Source organism: Perognathus longimembris, chromosome 19, assembly GCF_023159225.1.
Source record: "Perognathus longimembris pacificus isolate PPM17 chromosome 19, ASM2315922v1, whole genome shotgun sequence".
Classification (NCBI taxonomy): Eukaryota; Metazoa; Chordata; class Mammalia; order Rodentia; family Heteromyidae; genus Perognathus; species Perognathus longimembris.
In genome coordinates this window covers 32326530-32336025 of record NC_063179.1, presented here as the reverse complement: position 1 = coordinate 32336025, position 9496 = coordinate 32326530, and the positions used below count along the sequence as shown (strand labels likewise).

At 41.1% G+C, this 9496-nt stretch overlaps 1 long non-coding RNA gene across 1 annotated transcript; it reads left to right on the top strand.

Moving 5' to 3' along the window:
- Positions 1-8112, top strand: LOC125367482. Its single transcript, XR_007214094.1, has 3 exons — positions 1-142; positions 4904-4911; positions 8103-8112. It is a non-coding gene; the product is annotated as an uncharacterized LOC125367482 (long non-coding RNA).
- Positions 8113-9496: the final 1384 nt, after the last annotated feature.

Genomic DNA, 9496 nt, shown 5'->3' with positions numbered 1-9496 from the left:
TCCTGTTGCCCATGCTCTTCCTGTCAAGAGGAGTGCTTGTGGATGGAGGCTACCACCACCCCAGAAGGTCATAAGGTCATCTGATTACTACCCTACAACACAAGTGGGGAGTTCATTTGGGGCAAATAGATTATCCAAAATTGTGATTCACCTGGAGGATGAGTGGTGATTGATTCTGAGAACATTTGGATTAAAATTAATTAAAATTTGGGGCTGGGGATATGGCCTAGTGGCAAGAGCGCTTGCCTCCTATACATGAGGCCCTGGGTTCGATTCCCCAGCACCACATATACAGAACATAGACAGAAGTGGTGCTGTGGCTCAAGTGGCAGAGTGCTAGCCTTGAGCAAGAAGAAGCCAGGGACAGTGCTCAGGCTCTGAGTCCAAGCCCCAGGACTGGCCAAAAAAAAAAAAAAATTAAAATTTAATGACTCCTAATATATTTATTTGTCCTTGATTTTAAAAAGTAAAAGAAGGGGGCTGGGAATATGGCCTAGTGGCAAGAGTGCTTGCCTCCTATACATGAAGCCTTGGGTTCGATTCCCCAGCACCACATACATAGAAAAAGCCAGAAGTGGCACTGTGGCTCAAGTCGCAGTGTGCTAGCCTTGAGCAAAAAGAAGCCAAGGACAGTACTCAGGCCCTGAGTTCAAGCCCAGGACTGGCAAAAAACAAAAACAAAACAAACAAACAAATAAAAAAATAAAAGAATTTGAATGCTGGTGATTGTTTGCTACCATTTGTTTTTCACACATAGTTTAATTTTTAAATATATAGTTTATTGTAAAGATAATATTCAGTGAGTAGTTATCAATCTTAACTTCCATCAGTTATGATTTTTACTTAAGTTTCTAACCATGTGTTATTAACTTTAGTATCAATAAATCAAAAATTTGGTATTTTGATTGAACCATTGGATACATAAATTGATGACTTGTATCAAATAGTTTTAACAATGATCCCTCAAATCTAGTATTTGTCAGGGTGGAAATATGAAAGTATCTTTGCTGAGTTATACATTCCTTTACCAGTCTCTTTTGATAAATTTTAAGACAAAAACTATTGCCTTTGAGGATAATATTTTTGTATAGCACCTAGAGAGTATTGTTACATTGTTGATATGAAATTTACAGCATAGCCTAACTGGAAATGATAATGAGTTACACTTATTGAAGACCCAGCTTTTTAAGGGCATGCTCAACCAGTGGGATAAGAAGCCAGAGAAAGGAAGGTGACCAGGCTTTGGCAAGAAGGGAAGCAACGGTGAAGAGGAACAGGAAATTCACATACAGTCACAGAAAAGGCCATTTTTGTTTGTTTGTTTTTTGGTCAACTTAGAGTTGACAAAACTGCAGTACATGTTGGAGAAAATTGAGATAACAAAATACTTGAAAGCAAAATAGCAGAGAAATAAACCATAGACCTTGTCAGTCTATCAGTTTCAAAATACCTTTATTAGAATCCAAAGAATGATATGCATAATGGAAGGTTTTATTTGCCTTACAATGGGGTATCAGTACCTGTGCATATCTTGGATGACGATTGATACTTCTAGTGATTCGGAATCAATACTTCCCTCCTGTATTTTAAATAGTGAGCTCTTTGGAGGAAAGAGTTGTATCTGTAGTAAGTTTTCAGTAAAAACTTACTGAGTTAGTCATATGTGGAATATCACACAATTTTTATTATAGCATATCTCAGTTTTTTCCCTTCCCAAGGCTTATTGGGGAAAAAAAATAACAGAATCAGCGTGTACATGGTAATTTGAGAAATTTACCAGAGCCAGGCACAAATGATATGTGGCTCACACTTGCCCTAGCTACATGGGAGGCTAAGAATAAAAGCATCTCCGTTCAAGGCCAGCCCTGGAAGAATGTTCATAGGACTTCCTTCCCAGCACATGTCTAGGCATGGCATGTACCTGTCATTCCAAACCACATGGGTGACTGAGATTGGGAGAACCATGATTCTAGGTCAACTCAGGCAGAAAAGTGTAAGATTCTGTCTCCATGGAGGGAAATTGGACTCCGGACCACCTGGGACTCCAGCAACAGTGTGAAATCTACAGTAGATTGTGGCAGGAAACCAGACCACATCTCAGAAATAGGGTTCTAGTGGCAACAGTCTGGCCTAGCATGGCCTAGCAAGCAAACAAGCTTGCCCTGAGTTCAAAACTCAGTATTGCCTTGCTCTTCCCCTCTCCCCAAATAACCAGATATTACAAAATTGATGAATAGAGGGATGTTAAATTATCAAAGGAGGAGATGGTGATATCAAAAACATACTACTAATATTTGATGAGATGTTTAAATTCTGATGCTCAAAAGTTCCTGTTTCATATAAACTAGCCAATGGTGTTTGATACCCTTCCCCCTGAAGTTTTGGCTTAAGTTCTGCTTTTAGCACAAAAATCTTCCAACTGCATAAATATTTCTGTCGTAATGCTTTCTTTGGAAATTAGATTGTACAGCTGGACATTCTGTTATTAAGTAAATGATCTTTAAGTTCTTTGTGCAAAATGTTTTCAGGTTATATGTTTAAATGCATTACTGATCTATAATTTTACAAAAGCACATTTTGTTATATTATATATATATAAAAAAAGAACTCGGGGTCCATTCCTTTCCTTCCTTTGCTTTTTAACCTCATACATTGTGAATTAGCACTACCAAGACTTTCTGCTGGGTGAAAGATAGCATGGCTAATTATCATCTTGAGACATTTGAGAGTGAAAGAAAGCATCACAAGTAATTAACAGACACTAATTGAGTTACAACAGGTGTAAACTGGGATTTCCCTGGGCATTACAAGGTGTAAGGTTATACAATTATTGTGTCCTGAGGCATTATTCTGTGGCAGCAGGCACACTGACCTGGTCAGACAGGGCTTTGTCAAGACTGCTAAGTAAGGCCAATCAGACTGTTGTCAGTCAGACCTATAGATGTATATATGTATGTATCTATATACCTATACATGTATTTCTGTATCTCTCTATATAGATAGAATTCATCCTGATTTAAATATAGTTTAAGCTTTAAAAAAAGAATCAAAATGCAACTTATTAATACTGACAATTTATACACTGAATAGAGAGTTCTTATATCAGATCAGTGTAACTAAAAGTTAGAGGCAAGAATTTGGACTTCATTGTCTTTACCCAGGTTTCTTTCTGTAGTTTTGTTTTAACTTTAGTCTTTTGAGCAGTAGATTGATTTTCCTTCAGGAGCATGTTTGTCAGCTTTCTATGATGGTAACAAAATGCCTGAGATAATCAACTTATGAAGAAAAAAAGTTTATTTTGGCTCACAAATTTAGAGATTTCAGTCCATGGCTTGTTAGACTTACTGATTTGGACCTGTAGTAAGACTATGGAGTGTGGTAAAGAAAGCCGTTCACTTCATGGTAGAGACAAAAAAAACAATTAAAGAGACCAGGGTCCTCTCTGGTCCCCTCTCCATACACCTAGTGACTCAGTGTACTGTTTGTGGGCCCCACCTCTTAAAGCTTCCACAGCCTCCTAATAATAATCGGGTGGGGACCAAATCTTTAAAACATGGTTTTCAGTGGGAATTCTAGATCCAAACGACAGCAAGGTCATACAAAGGCAAATGCAATGAGCACTTAGATTTAACCTTATGTTTAGGGATGAGGAGAGGGGACTATTATGTTGTAGAGAATTTCTTATTGCTGCATGATAGGGTAGAGTGTGGTGGGCTATGCTGTAGTGCCCATCTACAGTGACCATCACTCCCTTCTCACCCAATTTCTCTGTGATGTTCCATCCATCTGGAAAGGTTGGTCCTCTTGGACTTGGGATGCCCTTGTAACTTCCTTTGAATAATAGAAGTGGTAGGAATTTACCAGTGCTAGGCCTTAAGGAGGGTGGGTAGCTTTGACTTTCCCTATTTCCCTTTACTACCAGATTCCATGCTGTAAGAAGGCAAGGCTGGACCATGGCTGGAATGATCCATAGAGTGGGAAGGAGAACACATAAAAGGATGCTAAGGTGCCAGGCATGTGAACAGTTCAGACCTTGGAGCTTCAACAGATTGCTTACAGCCCTTGCCTTGTGGAGAAGTGTTCAAGTCCTAAGTCAACAATTGCCCCCACTGAATGATGAGAAAGAATATAATACTATTGTTTTAGCCACCCATTTAGTGGTTTCTTACTGAGCAAGAACGTTTTCTGCAACATGGGTTATATCTCAGTAGTCTCTGAAGAAAAGCCAGCCTGGCTTGTATTCTTGATATTAACTCCCCCCACCCCACCCAAAAGGAGGACAAACTTTACCAAAGCCAAGCAAAGCTGCACAGGGAAGTAGTTTTCAAAATGGAACCCTTGGCACGATAGACCTTTTCCATTTTTCTCTTAACTCGAATTCTGTATGACAGTATTTGCTGAGTGCATTCGCGTGAACTCAAAATCTTTATCCAATTTAATTAAAAAATTTAAAGTCCTTTCTTGGCCACAGGAACTCCAAAGCAGCCCCAACCTTCGGCCTGAGAATGTGCTAATGGACCTTAAACTCTAGTGAAAGCCAGAGAGTAAATTATACCTGGGGTGAATGTTGTAAATGAGGAAGTGCAGGGATCAAACAGTGGGGAAGTTTCTCTGCAGAAGCAAACTTTAGGTTGAGACTGGATGAGGAATAGAACTCAGCCAAGATAAAGGAGAGTGGAGACAATCAGGTGGAGATCATGTGTCTAAGAGAGTGTGTCCGGCTGTACAGATCTGAGGTCACCTGTTGTCACACAGTCTTCAATACACCTGCAGTTTCTGGTACTCCTGTTTCCACTCTCCTTCCAGAACCAAGGCACAGTAAATGGTTGGGAGGAGGGGGGGTTCCTTTCTTTCTAGTGCAGTTCTCTTTTCTTCCCATATCTAGGCTCAGCTTCTGCTCTAGGCATCTCAGTTTACTTGAGTTTACTCAGTTTACTTTACATAGGAAAGTTGTGGCATGAAAGTGCCATTGCAGATGGTGAGGATTTACCCTTTTTTTCCTAATGCTGTCTTGGGAGGTGGTCTCATGTGTAGATACACTGGTGAGAGGGCAATTATTTCAGTTACCACTGAAATGCCTTGGTATAGCAACAATGGGGCATGAATGTGTTAGTAAACATTAACCCCACCTCTTTAAGTCCTTAATAGCTGTTAAACCTTTCACCAGTAAAATCAGCTTTCTTTTTTTTTCTGAGCATGGTGATTCATGCTTATAGTCCTAGCACGTGGAAGGCTGAGACAGGAGGGTTTTGCATTCAAGGTCAACCTAAGCTACTAATGAGACCCTATCTCAAAAAAAGAAAAATCATCTGTTCCTCCTTTAAAGACAAGCAAATAGGAGATTTTTCTTTGCTTTTCTTATTCCTTTAAAAGAAACTAGCAAAGTTCAAAGTACTTATTATATACATGACATATCCCTGGGCTGGAAAATTGGAGATACAACTAAGATATAACATTGATCTCTTTTGTTAAGGGCCTTAGAATGGAATGAGAGAGGCTGAATTTGCATGTGAAACAATTAGAGTAATATATAACTGTAAGAGAGAACCTAAGAAATGCTTCTTTTCCAAATGATAATTTGAAAAAAAAAAAAAAAAGAGGATCACAGAACTTGCACTAAGCACCAAAGACTGAACAGCGAGACATGTGTGGGAGGCAGGAGAGGAGCTCCAATCTGTTACAATCTCATTTCTCACTGACCACCTCACTTGTCAAGTGCTACACTATTTGTGAAGGTTTAGTGTCATCAAATAATGGTTTGAGTTTTCAAAGTAATTTCAGCACCAGGTGCTGCTGGCTCACATCTCTAGTGGTTTGGGAGGCTGAAATCTGAAGACAGGTTTTTAATCAGCTAGGGCAGGAAAGTCTGAGATCTGTGTGCACTAACAAAATCTGATCATGACTCTAAGGTCATCTGCCAGTTCTTTCCTTTCCCCTCTGAGAGTTTCAAACACCCAATTTAAGCTAAAATTTCCCCCAATGGAACCCAAACAGCTCAGGTTTCCACTTTTAAGCCAGAAGATTCCTATCATGCAATTCATTCTATTTTTCTCATTTCCCATTGGAATGTTCATCTTAAGCAATCGTCTTTTCTGCAGAAATATACAGAACATGTTTGAACACAATATCCCTTTTTATTTCATTTGGCTGGGTAAAGGGAGCTTTGTACAAGGGAACTGAGATCTTATCAATTAAATCTTGGTTAATCTCATTTGAGTTTAAGGAGATTAGATTATTGTTGCTCTTCCTTTTCCTAGAAGTGAATCAAAATTCAATTTTAGTCAGTAGAGCTTGCTTTGCATAGGATCAGGCCACAGGCGCTTCTCAGTAGCAGAAAGCTATTTTCATAAAACCTAATGGTGCCCTCAAGTGGCCACTCCATTTCGACCTCCTACATTTCACGGCAGCTCTTTCTCTAGCCTGGATTTTCAGATGCTGGAGATGTTTTTCAATGATCATAGTGATTAGTAAGTTTACTGTTATAATAGTTTCTTTCCTTGTTGTTATCCTCATCTTTATTATGTTGGTTGCTGAGGATTGAACCCATGACCTTGAGCATGCTGAACATGTGCTCTAATACTGAGCAACACCTCCAGCCCTTTAAAGTTTATTATTCTTTTAAGCTTTCAATTAATGCTCAATGCCTGGATCACAGAAGATGGACCTTGCTACATGCTACAGCAAGAATGAGACTAGGAGGCAGCACTGATGTTATGATTTCTCAGTCATGAATGAATGTTACAAGCTGAATGAATGATTTCTCAGGACACTAGAATCAATGATTCCAGCAGAGTTGATGTGTGATCAAGGGAAGTTGATGTGTGATGTGTAGATGCTGTGAAATCAAGTGTGTTCTGGCCTTCTCCTGTCTTTAAAGAGGCATAATGATTTATAACTTGCAAGGTAATAAATGGTCTTGAATTTCTTAGTTTGCTCTGAAGTGTCAGTGGTCAAATTGCTGGTGGGATAAATGGACCACTTTGGATATTATTTCTCAGGATTGACATTGAACATTAAATCTTTGAAATCACAGGTAGAAGGATGAATAGCTTCCCACAGGTTGGCAAAATATTCAGTAGACCTCACATTCCCCTACACAGTAGGAGGAAGGCAGCAGCTGATGGCAGAAACAGGGTAGCCAAGGGCTGTGGCTGGATAATCCAATTTCTCTGTGTGTGTGTGTGTGTATGTGTGTGTGTGTGTATGTGTATGTGTGTGTGTGTGTGTGTGTGTGTGTGTGTGTGTAAGCACTCTCATGTGCATGTGTTGGTCCTGGGGCTTGCAGTCAGTGTCTGTCCATGAGCTCAAGGCTAGCACTCTACTACTTGAACCACAGCTGTACTTGTGGATTTTTGGTGGTTAACTGTAGATAAAGGTCTCAAAGACTTTCCTGTCAGGGTTGGCTTCAAACCAGGATCCTCATATCTCAATGTCCTGAGTAGTCAGGATTCCAGACATGAACCACTGGTATCTTTTGCATGGTAGTTTCATTAGTTATTTCACTCAAAGAATCATGTCCATAAGAGGCCAAGTACCTCATAGAACCTCCTTCACCAATTAGGCCCATTCAGATATGCCCTGGGGCTTGGCAGATAAATTATTTCACACTGTGTCATGGAACGAATCTCATGCTTGGTCATTTACATTTGGCACTTTTAAAAATACAGATAGGTAAAGGCCATTGTGTAAGGGCTTAAAAAGCAGTATGAATGGGAAGAAAAGTTTAAATGAAATGTCCTTTCACTGCTTTGAAAATGAAAGACCTGTTTCACTAGAATGGCATAGGTATTATGTACAGGAAAGAAGGCACACTGATTTGGTGAATGCCAGAAGGATTTTGTTGTTGTTGCAAGCCTCACTGATATTCCCAAGAGAACAGGAAGGTACCACTCTGCTGGATATGGCTGTGTGAATGGCCACAGTAACTTGGTTGATGAAAAGAGGCAGAACAGCCAAGAAAGAGTTCAAACTCCAGTGTGTTGAAATGGTATGAAAGGAAGAGACTTCTCTGGTTCACAGGCTCCCTATTCAGATAGGAGAGCTATGTTCCTTCTCTTTGTTGTTCTCTTGCCACATAAATTAATTCTGTAAAGATAAAACAGGCTGGAAGATTGGAGGAACTCTATCATGAAGGACAAAGCCTTCCATGAGGCTGCTATGAATACATGTTGAGTAGTGGTGAAGGGACAACTCTCATGAAAGGCAGGCATGCCTGCTATCTTTCCAATGCCTGGGTGGGGATGAAGGAGCCATCTGGCCACAGGGATCCTGTGGGACTGGGTGGCCAGGGGATGAAGTGTCAGACAGACCAGGCCTCAATCCTGACTCATGTGGGATCAAAGGAAGAAAACAATTCACTCTCAGGTTCTGGAGTCAGAATTTAGCCTTTCCCTAGGAGGACTGACACCCACCCTATGGCCTCAGGCTCACATAGACACCAGGCAAAAACCTCAAGTATACTAAACCTGCTTTGATATGCAGGCAGGGCAATTCACCTAGGCCCAGCTGTAAACAATCCTTTGTGGGCCTGAGGGAAAGCCACCTACTTCCTAGACCTAATGGTGCTTTCTTTAACCTCTGCTTCCTTGCTCAGACCTCATGTAAGCCTGGTCCCAAATTCACCCAAACACACAACTGTAACGGAGTTCCCCCCCACACCCATGCACCACAAATATAATGGATTCCCCCCTCCCCCCCCCCGCCCCAAGGAAGGAGATTCCTGGTTGGTTCCTCCAAGAGTCCACCACTCAGTCTCCAGCAAAAAGATGATAAAAGCTTGGATTTGTTGGGGAAGTAAAAAGTGAACCAACCAGCCAGGGTTGCAGCTGAGAGCTGAAGCTATGACCCCAAGCTGCCTTCCAGGCCTGGTTATAAAGGCAAACATCACATAGTCAAACCTGCCACACACAGGTTACAGTCTGTCTCATAGTAACTGTTTGAACCAACCTATCATTTTAGTTAGAATTGGAGCATGGGTTTGGAGGGGCTCACATGATGCAGGTGGATACACCTACTCATGGGAGGGCACAGGTTTAACCTTGAACATTCCTTGAACCTTCTACAACGCAGGTGGTCAAGCAGTTTACAAAATATTTTCATAGTGAAGGGGAACTTCCCTGGATTCTGAGCAGACAGGGCACATTCCCAACCTTGAGGCTCAGGGGCAGGGGAGAGCTTAGTGAAGATGGAGTCAGCTTCTGCTCTGTTTAACTGAGATGGAGTCAATCTGACACCCCTCAGCAGCCAATGATGGCACTGGCCAGATCTGACCTCAGTGTCCCTCACTGTTCTTCAGCTGTTTCTCGAGTCTGGCCTATTCCTTTTCTGTTCTCCATTTTCCTAACATGGTTCCCCAAAACCCAGGAGAGGAAAAGCACCAGGAGTGACTGGGTCTCCCCACCTGCTCCCTGGCTGCCTCTCATCGAGCCTTTTTCCTTCTCTTTCCAAGGCTTTTCATTCTCCATCTCAAGTGGAGAGTTTACTTTGGACTAAACAT